Source organism: Canis lupus, chromosome 7 (assembly GCF_048164855.1).
Source record: "Canis lupus baileyi chromosome 7, mCanLup2.hap1, whole genome shotgun sequence".
Taxonomy (NCBI): domain Eukaryota; kingdom Metazoa; phylum Chordata; class Mammalia; order Carnivora; family Canidae; genus Canis; species Canis lupus.
The window spans coordinates 31,270,946-31,289,040 of NC_132844.1; the positions used below are offsets into that span (position 1 = coordinate 31,270,946).

The 18,095-nt window shown below is 37.0% G+C and overlaps 1 long non-coding RNA gene across 1 annotated transcript in view; it reads left to right on the forward strand.

Moving 5' to 3' along the window:
- Positions 1–9,336: 9,336 nt before the first annotated feature.
- The window catches only part of LOC140636721 (uncharacterized), a 32,054-nt gene continuing 23,295 nt past the window's right edge, over positions 9,337–18,095 (forward strand). Inside the window, exon 1 of the long non-coding RNA XR_012033931.1 lies at positions 9,337–9,446. This is a non-coding gene — a long non-coding RNA (uncharacterized lncRNA). The remainder of the gene's footprint in view (positions 9,447–18,095) is intronic.

Below are 18,095 nucleotides of genomic sequence, written 5' to 3' on the forward strand. Positions count from 1 at the left end.
AATTCAATAATGGTACCTGTTCAAACTTCAAAGAGACTCCCTCCATTCCCCTGAAAGACTCTTTACCTAAGTCATCTTATACTCATCGCATCACCGTATTTTAACATTTAAACTCTTTGCTCTTTTTGCTCAATAAAGAAGAAAATAATGTAGATACTAATATGGATGGCTTTGCTTTAGGCAAATGTGTCCTCTCTGATTTTTTCACCTAATTTACCTGCCATTGGTATCTCCCTGAAAAGTAATTCAGAGGTATTTCCCATGCTGCTCCCAACAAACACCCTCTATTCTCAACTACTTCTGAGACCTTGACAGTAAAATCTGCCCATGAGAAAACTGCTAAGTGTCTTTTATTTGGATGTTTTTTCATTTAAATAGAATAGATTGTTTCTCAGTTCAAATCTGCATTCTCTAAATTTTATACTTGGTGCCCGACTATCTCTGTTTTTTATAGGGGTCTTAATTTACCCAGATACATTAAGGTAAGGCTTATTGAAAAAGTTTAAAGAAGACTACATGTCATGATACAAGTGAATTACTTGTGGAACAATCCTTTGGCAGATTCATAAACTACTGTAAAGTGATCCAAATACAAATATTTCAGAGTTAACTAAATGGAAGGTGTGGGTACACTTGTAATCATATTCACAGATGACTGCAGTCCAAGTGCCTGTTTTTTACAATCAATTATTTTACCTGTAACTGGAGACATTGCAATCTGGTAAAAAACCATTCCAATAATCTTCAGAAGAATAGTTTATGATCAAATGCAGCAGGTGCCAGAACATTGCTAGGCACCGCACACCTTCCCTTGAGTTGATTTAGTTCATATTCTTCTATGTTGATGTAAGTATGACAATCCACATGACATCAAATTCAGAGGCTTCTTGGGCAGCCCAGGTGGCTCAGTGGTTTAGCGCCGACTTCGGCCCAGGACATGATCCTGGAGACCCGGGATCAAGTGCCACATCAGGCTCCCTGCATGGAACCTCCTCTCTCACTCTCTCTCTCTCTCTCTCTCTCTCTCTCTGTGTGTGTCATGAATAAATAAATAAAATCTTTTAAAAAAATGGATCCCTTGAGCTTAAAAAAAAAAAATTCAGAGGCTTCTCGATGAGCTGTGCCAGATTCCTTCCATCTGGCCCTTCCAATTCACTTTCCACTCCAATCCGCCCTGTTCTGTGTCCAGGAGGCTGATTTTAATGGACTTTATCAAAGAGCTCCCTGCTTGCTGCCTTCCCATTGTGTCGGTCAGTGGTCACCAGTAAGATAGTGGAGAAAGAAGTCTAGGCACTTTTCTTCAGGTCCTTCAAAGGAGGATCTATCCATCTTACAGAATCCCTTGAATGAAGGTCACTTTCCTGTTAGTCTGCTGTGTCCTAGATTACCTATGTGGTTTCTCTGTACCGTCTCCACATCTTTTTAAACGGCCCCTTTATACACTCTCTTGAAATAATGCAATTTGAGTATGCCATCTGTTTTGTGTGGAGAACTTGACGGAGTTTCACTGAGCACATAAGAGTCACTTTGGAAATCTGGCCTATCTTAAAAGAAGAAACATTTCGTGTGCACCCTCCCCAAGTTCCAAGAAAGCACAGTGGCACTTCAAGTGAGTACGAGGCTGTTGCATCCACAAGACTGTCAATCCCAACCTTCTACCCCAAACCTCTCATATAAACTAGAGTGTTGTACCTACACCCAATCAAGTAACTGTGATATATCATAAGCTTGTCTGTATCTCTGTTTTAGGGGAAATTATTTTAAACCATAAACCCCTGAAAGTAAGTAATATGTGACTTTTTCAGTCTTCCCTATATGGTAAGATTTATGGACTAACTCACAATGGTGATGATTGGTTAGAAGGTAGAAGTCACCCCTGCTAATAACTGAACCAGGATGTTTCCTAACAGGATATCAATAGTGTTTCCAGTTAGACGTGGACAAGGCCAACAGAAAACAGTGTTTCTTTTTTTTAAATATTTTATTTATGTACCCATGAGAGACACAGAGAGAGAGAGAGGCAGAGACACAGGCAGAGGGAGAAGCAGGCTCCATGCAGGGACCCGGACACCAGACTGATCCTGGGACCTTGGAATCTCAACCTGAGCCAAAGGCAGAGCTCAACCACTGAGCCATCCAGGCATCCCAGGAAACAGCATTTCCAAAATGGTATCTCCAAGGCCACATGGTAGCTGCACAACGAATAACACCTTCCTCTGAGTTGAGCATCCCCCAATGACTTTCTGCAGCCCGGCTTCACTCTTCTTGCCTCCTGCACAAAGACCACAGGAATACCCGCTGCTACACTGCCCCTCCCCTTGACAGCATCAGTAGAAGTGATGGCCATTTCCTTTGATCCCTCCAGAGAATCCCACAGCACTAGCCTGACCCCTGTGAAGAGCACTCCCCACCCTCTCTTACTGAGATGCACCCAAGTTCCTCTGCGCTGTCTATTCTCCGTGCTGCAGTAAGCTAAATAAACCTCACTTTTTGGATAGAATGGTACTGTGGGACTGCCGGAATGGAATCCAAGAGTAGATGCTCTATCTCTACTCCTCAATCCCTTTTCCATTTTTATGCACACTCTCTTAGAGTGTCTTTTACTTAAAATGGCAACCCTTGCTTGGTTATTTATAGAGTGCTTAAAATACCCGGGAATTTACATTCTACTAGAGAACCCTCACCAATGGCTGAAAGATGCAGAATTAGAACTACTCCTTCCCCCTAACACCGATCAAGACAACTCTGAGGTTTACCTAAGCTCTTTCCAGAGCTCCCCTGTGAGAAAGTGCCAAAGTTACTCTTAATAGGACTTTGCATGATAACACAGCTTTATCTATCTGCTTCCTTTCCCTTCCTGGTCTCACTTCCCCACTACCCTGTTGACAATTCCTGGGAAGTTTTCTAAACATTTTCACATGAATTCTCCTCTCAGGGTCTGCTTCTGGAGAACCTAAATTAGGGCAAATCCAACCTAAATGTTCGATGAGGCCTTTGGGGAGAAATGATCTTCTCACCTAATAGTTAGAGAATGTATAAGAGCTAGGCAAGTAGAAAGGTAAGGAATAGCATAAAAGACTAAAGAGACAATTCAAAAACAAACAGAAAAGGACACAGAAAAAGAGGTCATCCATAGTCTGCAGGGATCCATTCGCCTCTCCACATTGTGGGAGCAAACAAGTGTGAACAGTGAGTGTCCAGTCAGGGCCAGATCATGAAAGGTTTTTTATGTCACCTTAAAAGTTTGAGCTCTGTCTCATGACTGGGAGAAAAATGATCAAATTTACATTCTGACCCACCATGTGGTAGCTGTATGGAAGATAGAACTAGCCAGAAGTCTACTGCAAAAATTGCAAAAATAAATAAATTAATAACAATAACAACAACAGCAGCGGTGGCATGCACTGATCTAGGATATGAGTCGGAAGAGAGAACTTCAAGAAATGAATCGAAAGTCAAATTGTCAGTCCTAGTGGGTGTGGGTGCTGAAGGGAAGGAAGGACCCACAGATGACTCCCAGGTTTCTAGGCTGGGAACTAGGTGGATAGTAAGAGAATCTGCTAATGGCAGGAAGAAGAGCTGGTTGCGTTGGTTCCACAAAGGTTTTACTTTGACATGTGCTGAAATTGAACAGCCCTCAAAATTCACAGATGAAAATACCCAGCCAGCAGCATGAACTAAGAATATGAGTGTCAGGGTAATGTCTGAAAGGAAAAACAAGTGGTCATCCAGACCCCAAGAGTAGATGAGCTCACTCAAGAGTGTGTGTAGTGAGAAGAGCACTAGCATGAGGAAGGAACCTCAGTGTGCTGGAAATCTCAGCATTTAATGTGCAAGGAGAAGAATGGGCTGATAAAGGAGAAGGGGCCCTAAGAGTTAAAGAGATTTGAGGAGAACCAGAAAAACATCTCTCCACTTTCCCAATCATCAGTCTGCCCATTTTTCCCCTTCCTGCAATGTCCAGACATTGGGACACTGGCTCAGGATAACAGCAAAGTTCCTTTAATATTTTGTGCCCTCAAATATTCTCATGGCCTGCAAGGCCTCTACCCAAAGAATAGCTAGGTAAACAAATTGGGAGGACACTCCATGATTCTCTGTAGATGGATCCAAAGTGCTGAGAGAATAAGCAGTGTCATTTACATACTGATGTTCATGCACTGAAGCTAATCCATCTCCTAAACTTTTCATACTCAGTTGTCAAAACCCAGCTTTCCCTTTAGTGCCCCTTTAAAACAAAGTAGGAACCAGTTCTGCAGAAGAGCCATGTATTCTGGGAAGACTTAGAAACTGCCTTTCTCCCTAGCCATCATCAAATTAGTCACTTGTCAAATTGAGTCATGGAAGAAATACATCAGAAGCCTGGAAAAATAAATATAGAAAGAAAGAAGTAGGGTAGTGTGAGAATGGTTCTGACCACAACAGATGTTAATAATATAAATTAAAACAATACTGCCGCTGAATCAGGTAACTTATATCCAACTGAGACCTATTCTATATCAAGTGCATGCTCTATACCAGTCATTATGCTTGATGTTTTACCCGTATTTGCTTGTTCAATATTCAAAAGAACACCTTGAATAGGAAATCATATAATCCCATTTTTAAGAATAAAGCACATGATGGGTGGCTGGGTGGCTCAGTTGGTTAAGTATCCAACTTGGTTTCAGCTTAGATCATGATCTCACAGTGGTGAGATCAAGCCCAGGTCAGGCTTGCACCCAACATTGAGTCTACTTGAGATTCTGTCTTTCCCTCTCCTTTTGCCCCTGTGCCCTCTCACACGCTCTCGCTTGCTCTCTCTCAGAATAAATAGATAAATCTTTGGAGAAAAAAAATAAAGCGATTGAGGGTAAATAAGAATCCAAGGGTCACAAAGCTAAGGAGCAAAAGAACATGGATTTGAAACAATGTTCTGTCTGGCACTATAACCCATGCTCTTAACCACCAAGCTACATTGCTTGTTCAACTTTTCTACCCTGGGGCCCTTAATGCCAGGATTAAGTTTGGAGATAATAACAAAGCACCAGAAGAGCACATAGGAAAGCCTCAAGTCTAGTTTAGTTTTTCATACTGCAAGGACAAAATATTCACCTCTACATCTCTACATCCCTACCATAGTTCTGTGGTAGAACTTATTAAAATGCAGACTTTTTTAATGTATATAAAATGTTTTAATATATGATGAAGTACCAAGTCAAAACAACAAATGACTATTGCATCAAGAAGACAATGTGAATTTATTTTAAAGTTAATGAAGACAAAGAAATTTCAATGTTAAACTTCAGTAGTATGACGTAAAATTTTAACAAAGTAAACTGTACACAAAGGAGGTGTTTCATAAAATATTATCAGAATGATAAAGAGGAAAAATACTTAAAAACATTTAAAAAGTGATTATTTTTTCAAGCAATTAGTCTTGAATTTTGGGCATGCCAATGATGAATTAAAAAAAAAAAAAAAAGAGTCACTCACTGCCCCATGAGACCAAGAGGAAGGCAAGTTAAGCTATTGGAAACTAATATTCAGCTTTAATGGTGAGCCTTGTGCTTTCAGCATCTATATTCAAACTATAAAACCTTTGCAAGGCAAGCAGGGACCTTGCATATAAAGGGCAATCACACATTTATAGTCCAGAAAGATCTTTCTTGTGAGAACACATTCTACACCCTCACTACTCTAGAAACCCTTTGTTCTCATACAATTTGAAGATGCAGTTTTACAGCCTAAAATTCAAGCCCTTATGTGAAGAGAGGTGCTTTTTAAAGAATACATCCTCAGTCTGTTGTTTGCCTCCTGCATGCTGACCCTTCTTGGGTTTAGGATGACCATTTTCCGAGAATAGAAAATTTGGTCTAAATGAGAAATACTCTTTAAAATTGCATTATTGCTATGTTGGTTTTTCTTTGTAATTATGGTTGAGTTATTCCATAAAATTTACTGCTATGACAGTCTTGTAATGGCAATACAGTCCAACCAATTTGTTATTCACTGGAGAAGATGGTAAATAGGCTATGGAATCTAAAACTAAACCAGTGTCTTTTGCTGAAGACACTGGTTAGGTTTTTCCAGAAGCTTTTGGTTGGGTTTTCCATAGGAATTGGCCTACAGGCAAAGCTGAATTTGAGGTGTCCTAGAAATAGCATGAGAAAATGCTTTTCTAGCCTTATTTCCATCTTAAATTATGAGCAGAACTGTGTGTTGAAAGGGAACCGTTTGTGTTGGACTTGAGCAATGAAGGAGGGGATAAGAAAAAAAGATGGAAAGACCCGAACAAAAGTAGGCAGAATGCCTGGAAATAAATATGAAAAAAAAATATATATATACACACTTTAAAACTATAGACTTAAAAAATGTATAGCTCCCAAACTCTGAAAATGGGAGTCACCAACTGGCATAGTTTTGTTTCACAGGTGGTATTACAAAAGGCATGGGTCCATTGCTACCTAATTTGAATCTGAAATATAAGATACTACCATATTAAAAATCCTAAAATTCTTCTTAGTTCATTAAGGCATTCATTCTTCATGAAGAATGCTTTAATTTGCCTGCATATCCACACCCTATTATAGTCTCTTCATTTCCCTCTGTCCTCCTTGTTGAAAACAAATGAAATAATGAAGTTAATAAGTGTCCAGCTTAAGCTATTTCATTAACATTAAATAAAAGTCAGTTCACTTCCAATCCCCAAATGCCTTTTGCTTCAACCTCTGAAATCCAAGTCCAATTGAACATGTGACACCAGACCAAATACCACTGTGTCTAAAATAAGTAATAAAAATGTCATCCACGCCCTCTCTGAAACTTGGATTCTGTGTATTATTATCTATTTAAGACTTTTATTCAGTTTATAGACAATGTCTCATTCATGAATGAAGAAATAATGAAACTGCCTAGATCAGACATAAATATAGCACCTACTGTAAATAGTGGAGGAAATAATACATAGAACAAAACTCCTCCTTCCAAAATAAAACATGATCAAACAGAGTATTAGAATAATCCCACCTATCAAAGAAAGGATACCAGAAAACTGGTATCAGAAGAGAATTCCCTTTTGTTCTTTCTTGTCACATCATTTAGGTTAGCTTGGGTAACTTACTTAATCCTCTGAGCCTCAGTGTGCACTGTATAAAATGAGAATAATAATACCTGTTGGTCAGGGTTGTGGTAAGATAATCTTGGAGGGGGAAATCACCAAATTTACCAACAACCAGTGTTTGTAAAGTGTGGTCTTGCACCAGCAGTTTTAGCAACATCTTGTTAGGAATGCAAATCTCAGGTCTCACCCAAGACCTACTGAATCAGAAAATCTGAGGATGGGGCCCAGCAATCTGTCTGAAAAGTCCTCCAGGTGTAAAAATCACTGATTTCTTTTTAAAATATGATCTGTACTATTTTCATCATAATGAATCCATGTGTGAAACAAATCCGCATATGTATCCATACAATCCAGTTATTAAAATATTCAAATATGTAAGGACTTTTATTATTTTATAAATATGAGAACTGTAATGTTCAAGCGATTTGTACTTTTTATACAGGTTTACAGTTTTTCAAAATAGATCATATTATAAAATTATATGCACACATACAAACACAAACATATATAATTTTCTCATTGCTTTGCTTTGTGAATTTGGAGATGCAGGCCTATTCGAAGCAAAAAGTTCTTCAGTCTGCTCTGGATTGAAAAACTTTCAGTGTCATAGCCTTCCAGACTGTATGATCCTTAAACTCACAGGTGTCATCTGGAAGACATAGACCTCTACCATTCATGCTTTGTTTTGCTGGAGTTTCCAAATTCTGGAGTCCCTTCTCTTTCAAGAGTCCCACTTTCCCTCAATTGATATGTTTTTTTTCTTGTTCTTATTGATTTCTGTGTTTTACCTTTTAACCTCTTTTTGAATGTCCTATAGAAAGAAACTAGAGAAGCACACTAATGATGCCACCTTTTAATACAGCCTGAATATTACTGAAAAGAAAGTTTCAGGTCAAGTAAATAACATCCACACTTCTCGATACTGTAAGTTTATCAGACTAAGTTCCCATTCAGCAAAGATTTATTCATTGAATGTTGGATAGGTTGGTATTTCCAAAAAATGGCCTTTTCCATCCACTTTTTCTCATTCTTTTTCAACACATATAAACAAATTTGAAGGTTCTTTCTAATGTAACCTAGCAGTCATAACACAGACTTGGCAAATAGCAATCTGAGTTCTAGATATTGGAATTGAAGTTAGATAGGGTTGAATTCTGTCTCCAAAATCAGTCAAGGAGCAGAAAGGATATGAACAGCAAGGGAAAAATCAGAATTCGGATTCATTTCTCAAGTTTATGCTGCATTCTCTATTGGTATAACAGAGTGAACTTCCAAATCTCTATCTATGCAAGTTGAGAAAGTGAGAAAATAGGAGGTGAATTCAGAATCACTATATTATAACAGGGTTTCTCAGCCTCAGAACTATTGAAATTTTGAGCCAGATAATTATTTGTTGCTGGAGTTATTCTGTGCATTGTAGAATGTTTAGCAGTATCCTTGGTCTCCACCCACTAGATGCCACTAGCATTCCCTTCAGTTGTGAAAAATAGAAATGTCTCCAGACATTGCCAAATGTCCCCTCGGGAAACAGCACTGCCCCCAATTGAGAACCATTTTGTTATATTCAAATGTCTATATCTATATTTAGATGGAAAGAAAAAGAAAGAAGAAAGAAAGAAAGAAAGAAAGAAAGAAAGAAAGAAAGAAAGAAACAAACCTTCTTCTAGAAGATAAAGATCAAGAAGTTAAAGAAAGTTTACAAAAAAGGGTAATATAGAAAATATACCACATACTGTTGCCTTTACAGTGTATAATACAAACTATATGAAATGGATAAGGGGCAATTAGTTGAATATAAACCTGTCATTTGTTTCAAGGAAATGGGCACAACCCAGGTGGATGAGAAATGTGATTTCAGCAGTTTCTCTATAATCAGTGTCTCAGAAGCACAGTTGAGGACTGAATTAACCATATCTATTCTCTGTATTCTGATACTTTGACATCTGGGGCCTTGCTGACCCTAGAGGGACTGACTGTCCCTCAAATTCCTAGAGATAGTCAACTACTTGCCCATGAATGTGTTTTTCAAATGCAAATCCATCTAGAGTTCACATCTAAACTATCTTGCTTATTTGGCTCTCACACTCCAGGCCACTACACATCTTCCATAATTACCAGGGCCACATACCAGACAACTAGAGACAGGCCTTGTACTCTAGAGTATGTTGAAATTATTCAAATTATCCAATCCTAAACCTGCTTACTCTGCCTTGTCATTCTTCATTCTTCCCACAGAAGCCACAATAAAGATTCTTGCCCACAGCTCTCTCTCTCTCTATGCCTCATAACCAACCCCAACACCTCTTCAAGCAACCCCACTGGAATGGCATGCCTATTGGAAACTGTGAGTAAACAACTGTCTTTTCAATAGGAATTGTTTCCTAATCTGTTAGCCTTACTATACCTCACATTTTCTATTCATATACTCTATTTTCAAATAAGGAGCATAAGTCACAAGATGGCATCAATTACTGGTTTTGACACATCCAAAGGAACAAGACTTGATCTGATACCCAAAGAGAAATGACACTTTTTAAAAAGGGACCATGCCTTTCTGCTCTTTCTATTCTTAAGTTTGTGGTTTTATCATTCTTATTTGCTAATGTTGTATTTTACCAGCTTAGTTTCAAAGGTGTTCTGGGGAGAGAATATTAGTGTAGATATAAGAAAGTGCATGGGCTGTGGGTATAAATAAAACTAACTTTGAATCCAAAGTTTATTCTAGATCTTTGGGGTCCTTTTCTGTTTTCACCCACCTGCTTTTACTTTCCTGTTTGTAAAACAAAGATAATATTAAAATAACTATTATGATATAGGATTATTTTAAGGATTATATGGAGTTGTATTAAACATGTATTCACTTAATAAAATGTAGCCTATTAGGTACCAGGCACTGTACTGCTTTTTTATGTTATACAGCGTAATGTTAGGGATATAAAAGCAAATAAGCAAATGAATAAATAAATGAAAATTTCAGTTGAAAGATACAGAACAGAGCAAAGTGTCCTGGAGGTATGGGCCTGATTGGGATGTGCTTTAGATATGATGGTCATGTAGACTATCTCTGAGGTCACTGACTGGCCAAGTGATGCCTGAAAAGCTCCTTCTCCTTTCTGAGTTTCCATTTAAATACCTGTAAATGAACTAAATATATGGAATTGCTGCTAGCAAACAATATTTAGTAAGTATTTAGCTATTATGACAAAGTATTGACTATTATAATGGCATTTGTTAAAGTTTATATCATTCTTAATGTAGACTTTGTGTTTCATCACTCTCAACAACTTCTGTTGATAATTTCATAAAGTCCCAATCTGAATGAACACCAATAAAAAATAAATTTATTTTAAAAAAAGTCCCAATCTGAAGAACTTCTCTCTGGACTAAACCAGAATTCCATCTCTAATTCCATCTTTAGTAAGACTTATTTTGATAGAGTGTGCTAGATGTCACAGCAATATTTAGCATAAGGAGTTGTTATCCAGAAATAGACACCTTGAGGATAAGAAGTAGTGTTTATAATTCATTTCCTAAACAGTGTTTTTAAAAATATTGGTTAAGTGAACAAAGAAGGAACCACTAATGGAGAAATTTTCAGCCATATTTTCTTTAAAGCCACTTCCATTTTTCTCCAAATTTCTCTATTCGTCTCTTTTTCTTTTCCACCTTGCTAGATGTTGTAGGTGAAAATAGTCTCTATATTTAAGGAGATTAAGTAATTCTCATTATCTTAACTTTAAAAAAGAACTTTAGTAAGAAAACACATATTTGCTAAGTTTCCAGTTACTTCCAAAATATAGTGTCATCGGAAAAGGAAAAAGAAACTTAAATAGTGCAGAAATTATCAAATAAATACATATTCTCAGTAGAAAATTTAATTTTTGACCTCATTCTTATGAAAGAAACATTCACTAGGAAAACCATTCCATAATCCGTATGTAGGATAAGGGTCCTTCTAGGGAAATCCAAATTTTATAGTAATAACTTAAAAATTAATAGTATTGAACACATATAATATGTGTCAAGAACTCTTCTAAATGTATTACCTTCGTTATCGTGAAATAGATGCTATTATTACCTTAGTCTTGTTGTGGAGAAAAGTGACAGAGATAGTAAATTAATGCCTATACAGTCAAAAAGCAGAAAAGATTGACTTGAACTCAGGCAGTTTGGTTCTCAAGTCAATGAATTTAGCTCCTATCCTATTCTTTCTCTTAAAAGCAAATAACCGAAGACTATACTTTCAGGGATCATTTCTATAGTTTGTTAAAAGCAAATAACCTCAATATCAATTTCAAGTCCCAGGGCTATACAAATCATAGGATTTCTACAACTAGTATTAATATTTAGGTTTTAGTCTAAAAAAAATAACCCCACAAAAGCAACTGACATCAATTTGTTACTTTCATGGACAATAGAGCAAGTATTTAAAAATAAACACTTCCAGTTTCTCAAAAAGACCTTCATATGTTACTTTAGTTTTGCCTTTTGGCATATGTGTAAACAAATTACACAGCATTATAAATTAATTGCCTTGGGATTGTTTTAGGGTGGCCTTATTAAAAACATCAAATAACTACTATAGTGTTTCTGTGAGCTGCTTGTACTTGGGATTGTACTTGGGGAGAGAAGAAAGAAGATATGAGGTCAAAAGAAATACCACAAAGGAGAAATTCAACATTTACCAGTGAAGTACAAAACCAGACACTTCCTTCAAGACACATAAGGAGGAAAAAGCTATTTATGGCAAAGAGAGTATGAGGAAAGAAGTATAAAGAAAGAGTACACAGAAATAATAGAAACTGAGATATTATTGAGAAATAATCAGAAAATGCGTTGCTTTTTATTCCAGAATTTGCTGTTTAATCCCAAAGAGCTTCAAGGCACTACAGATCTACATAAAGGTCTGAGAAATGTTTGGTATTCTCTGCTGCAGTCCTCTACTCAGTTATTATGTTTTACAAACTTTGGGAATATAAAGTAGGATTGAAATGACAGTGCATCGTTTTAACAAATCCTTTTCAGTATTTCTGGGAAAAGCAGATATACTGGCACACTTTGTTAAAATGATAAATTCTTTATATAAGTATTTTAGGAGCAGGAATAAAAACTGGCCCATGTGAAAAATATTTCTGCATAAAACAGCAAATTTTTATGTTATGTAAATATCACTGAAAGGAAAGATTTCTGCTGAAAGTGGACCAATTCCAGTGACTCTGGAGAAATTACCTTTGAGAAAGTTACTATGAAGTTAACTATTGGGAATCTCGCTGTTATTTGAGATGCTAGCATCCAAACGGTTTGAAGAAATTGCAAGGTTGAAGGAAACTGTGATGAAAGTTCCAATTCAGGGAGGAGGGGGAGGAGGAGGAGGAGGGGGGCGGGAGGAGAAGGAGAAAAATATGAAGCACAGAAGGGGAAATAGCAAATATTTTAAAAGAAGAATATTTCCTTCCCAGCTTAGTAGCCAAAACTAACTTAGCTCTGGACATCACTCAGGCATGTGACCTGTGGCCTGTGAGACACCCACCCAGACTACTTACACTTCTACAGGGTGGTTGAACATGTTTTAATGCCATGTTAACTTGTGACAACCTACCGATGTCTAGTTTCCTAACGTACATCTTCAAGTAATTTTTCAAGAGGGTATTCCTATTACATTTTTTGAGCCCTTGAGTATCTGACAGTGTTTCTCTGCTCCCTTCCTACATGAATGACTCCAAGGAGATTGTCCCATGGCTCCCTGATAGCCACTGTTGGAATGGGAGATTTTATTGCCAGCCTGAGTTTTATACCAAGGTGCCTGAAGGGGCTTTTATGTAGTTATTTGTTAGGTCTTTGCCACTTCACAATATTGCAAAAATGGGACAAGGTCTATCTTCAGTGACCATTCTTCCTGGAAGCCAGCAGTCCTTTTGATTTGCACCTCTAGGTATTTTTACACTTAAAAAAAAAAAAAGTCTGCTTCAGCTGTATCTTCCATCATATTCTGGCCACATTCATGATTTCTTCTTCAAAAGAACATTAATTGTCAGGCTGGATGTCTACCATTTGTTCTCTGCATCATTCCTCAGTCCCCATCATATTGTATCTTTTTGTTTTGCAGTAATAGTTTCAGGGGGCTCTCCACGCCAATGATTCAAATGTTTAGCATTATTGAGTCCTTCTTTATGACCTCCAGTGCAAGTGTTAATTCACAAAACTGAATTCCAGTCTTGCTTTTTCTCCTTATCTTTTCAGTGTTTCAGGGCTCTTCCTTACTTCACCAACTTCGCTATACTGAACATGCATGTAGGTTCTACAATCACACTACATGTGTTCTTCTCCCAACTACCACTTCTTTGCTGTGTAATTGTAGGAAAAGTGTGTTATAGTTCCCAACAATTATTGAAAAGAGGGAAGCAGACACATATCTAAGCTTATCCTCCCTTCTCTTCTCCCACCCCCTGATTCTCTGTTATCACTGGGCTGTTGTACCTGGTGTCGCAAACACATACAAATCCCTTCCCAACAAATAAAAGAAAGAGCAAAAGAAGATAATGACAGTAACTTCCTAACAAATTTGTTGTGACCATTAAATGAAATGATCTATGGGAAATGCTTAACTTAGTGCTTGGTAGAGAATAAGAAGTTAGCAAATACTAGTTCTCATTTTCATCATCACTATCATCATCTAACGGCGCCTTCATATCTCCTCCTCACAGTTTGCTCCTATTTCTGCTCACAACACAGTGATTCTACAGTGTTCTCATTCTTGTTCTTATTCTTCTTGTTTCAAGTCTGTTTGGGTTGCAAAATCCAAACAAAGAGATTGATTTATAGCCTGAAATCTGAAGCGCCTCCACCTCGTCATCTCAGTTTGCCAGGTTTTGAGAGTTCACCTGATTTGGTCCACATCTCGAGTTCATTCCAGAGGAAACATGTTCCCATAGCCACCAGCCACCACCACAAATGCTATGTGAACACACAGAGTTTTAAATAAATTATAATCACATCCTTCTACCAAAATACAGTCACCAGCAATATACATAATTTCTTAAAAGTTTTCCCAGCACTTTTTATCAGAGAGTGGACTAAAAAAATGTATATTGTGTTATTTATTTCAATCAACTCATATTTACTGAGCACTATGTACCAACCTGTTAAATGAACTTTCTGCTTTCATTCATGTTTTAAGAGACATTTCATTTTTGTTCTCAACCCTTCCTGGAATATAAACTTTCTGAGTGGCTTTAAATAATGCGGCTGGCCACCGTAATACTAAGAGTCATTTATGTTTTCCTAAACTTTGTTTCTCCTGATTCAATCAGTGATGTGCACTACTTTTTAGGGAGGGAAGAATCTCATTATTCAGTTGATTTATTAATGATACCACTTCAAAGAAAAGCAGTAACCAGAAATTAATAAAACAAACTACACTTCTGAAGCTAAGCAAGTGTACATATCCTTACTTTTGAATGACAGAGAAGTCAACTTGAAAAGTGATGAGATATCAGAGAAACAGACCAAACAGAAAGATGACAATATTTTTTTAAGATTTTATTTATTTATTCATGAAAGACACACAGAGAGAGGCAGAGACATAGGCAGAGGGAAAAGCAGGCTCCCTGAGGGGAACCCAGTGGGAGACTCAATCCCAGAACCCCAGGCTCATGACCTGAGTCAAAGGCAGACGCTCAACCACTGAGCCACCTAGATGCTCTAGAAAGATGACAATCTTGAAAAGAAGTTGACAAAGTAATGGCTGCTTCAACAATGATAAAAAAAAAAAAAAAAAAAAAAAAAAAAAACTAGAATAAGCCAGAAGACAACACTTATTTTCAAAACATCAAAACCCTAAAATCCCTGTAAGTTTAATGACTGTTTAGGATCCAAAAATAGGTTAGATTTGAATTAATTCTGCCTTAACTTTCATGGGGAACAAAACAGGAAATCTCATAAGCACCTTATAAAATACGTTGAGGTTATCTCCTATGGCCTTCTCTTTTCCCTCAGGTCAGAGTTAAATTTGTAAATAACTTTTCTCAATGAGAGAAGACCTGTGAGTAAAGCACACAAAGAACAATTACTAACATAGGCAAAGAAAATGCTAAATGGAAAATCCGAATTAGGCATGTTCACAATTTAAAATGTTCCATGTAGGAATCAAGGTAAAAACCATATAATCGTGGAATGTGAGAACCAAGGTGTCTTTTTATTTTTATTTTTTTCCATGGTGTCTTTTGAAAAGTCATTTAGTTTAATCCTTTTTTTTTTATATGGAGATTCAGAAGTAGCAGGTTAATAAAGTCCCGTGCTTATGGTTACTGCCATTTGAGGTAGACTAGAAAACCGCACAGTGTTTCTAAGACTGCAAAATGTAGACTACACCTCAAGCCACAACACAATTGTACATTTAATATCTGAGGGTATATTTACCCCAATATGTCTGAATGACCTGTGTTCAAAGCCCTTGGCTAAATTACCAGAAGTAGTTCTAGAACAAATTGTGACTGGCAGAGAAAGAGCCTCTGTAAATAAATATGAAATTCTTAAAAACAGAGGATACTCTAATAAGTTTCTCCAAATGGATTTGTGTGAGCTATCTCTAGCTCCCACCTCTCCTCTGTAATCATATTAATCCCTCCTCCACAATTTCACTTGAATATGTCTTCCCCGTCTTTAGATGTTAGCTCAGTTGGCATCCTCCCTGGCAATCTCTTTAAAAATTGCAGCATAGTCCTTGACTCTCCATCTTCCTCCTCAAATTTATTTTCCTCCAAGTTACTCATCACCATCTAACATACAGTCTATTTTACTTACTTAGTTTGTACATTATCTCTTCATCAACCTATATTCCTGCACCTTGTATAGGTCCATTGTCAGCATGAAATATTTTTGAATAAGTATATGGATGATTGAATGAATGAATGAATGAATTTCCTAGAGTCTTACAAGCAGATTCTATTAATCCGTTATATCTTAAAATAGTCTTCATGAATATTAGTTGATCTGATTCTTTAAGTATAACTGAATCATTTCTTTCTTGATTAACATCATTATATATAATGATATCTCTGTATAAATTGAACTATCATACATAACTATACTATGATCACATCATGAATTGAGCCCTTAAAGGGAAGGGGGAAAAAAATCTCTTCTTGATACAGAATATATTACTAAAAAGACAGTTCTAGTTCTTTCCAAATTTGATGTCAGTCTAAATAAACAATCATCTTTGAGTTAAGATAGATACTCCCATCCAACCCAGGTCTTTATTCTTTATTCATATACCACATCTAGGATTATCCTCAGAGTATCAGAATGTATTAGAAGAGGTGGGACGTGTAGATGTGATTATGTCCCATGACAACATACGAGGTTTCTGTCATTGCTTTACCCACTGAAATCCACAAGGAGACAACAGGAAGAAAAAGCCACTTTCTAAAAAGAACATCATTCAGTCCAAATGTCCATTCATTCTCTTTATTCATGTTAGAATTTATTTCAAAGCACACTTTAATTCTGATCCACAGGAACTCTAAGATGTTGTAACTCCAGAGATTAAATTTAACTTTTTATAGTACTCCACTCCTTGCTTCAAGGTTTTGGCTCAACTGGCCAAGCTAAACTACTGGTTAAACTCCTGACATGAAATAAGATTGTTGCTTTCAGGCTGGTCCTAAGTGAGCAGCACCACAATGCAAACCGCTGGAGCTGTCATTACTTTATTTTTTATTCTGAAAGAAAGATTTGTACAAGATTTTTCTCAGTAATGAAAAAGAACCAAGAGAGCCCTAACTATTGATGATTTTTTTTTCCTCTAGCACAACTCACTATTTCTGAATTTTTTATTATGAAAAAGTATCCCTTCTCTTATTTGAGGGGGATAATCTAATGTTTCATTCCCTCAAATTTGGTTTGAAATTGAAAAATTTTCAAATATATGCTGTTTTTAAAAATATGGAAAACCCTTAACTGGTTTATACCTGGGATCATAAGGAAAGACCTGAACAAGATCTCTTCACCTGAGTGAAGAGAATTAGAATCAGTTCTTTGTGAATATATATGAGTATATATACAGATATTGAGTGTGTTTCTATATGTGTGTATGTGTGTGTGTGCACGCACATGCACTAAAGTGATCCAAGACCATCACAGAGATAACAATCAAATCCAGTAAGATAACATTTATTGAGTACTTATTCTGGACCCTGGACCAGAAAAAGCAAAGTAATTTACATATATGATCCTCACATTATATATTTGACTGGGTATTTTACAGATGAGGTTTGTATTAGTTTCCTAGGGTTGCTATAACAAAGCATCACAAATGTCCTGGCTTAAAAATAACAGAGATTTGTTCTTTCACAGTTCTAGAAGTTAAACATCTGAATCAAGTTGTCAGCAGGGTTGTGTCTCTCTAAAAGGCTGTTGCAGAGGGTCTGTTCCATGACTCTCTGGAGTCATGTTCTGGCTTCTGGTGGTTGCCAGAAATCCTTGGCATTCATTTATTTATCAATGCATCATTTCAACCTCTGCCTCTGTCTCCACATGGCCTTCTCCTCCTGTGTCTATATTCACATCTCTTCTCTTTGCATATGTGCCTATATTTTCTTCTCTTATAAAGATACCAGTTATATTTACTACTCCAGTTTGAGCTCATCTAAGTAATTACATATGCAAAGACTATTTCCAAATAAGATCATACCCTGAGGTTTCAGGAAGCACATTTTTAAGGGGGGCTGGGTCAGGGAGGGGGACACAATTCAGCCTAATAAAAGCTTACAAAGACCCACAAAGACCTCAGGTACTAAAATTATCAATTAAAAAATACAACAAATATGCTTGATATGTTTAAATAAATAAACTATGGGGCTTAATACATAACTAGCGCAAAAGAGATTATTAAAAATGGTAGAAGGGCAGCTGGGTGGCTCAGTGGCTGAGCATCTGCCTTTGGCTCAGGTCATGATCTCAGGGTCCTCGGATCAAGTCCCACATCAGGCTC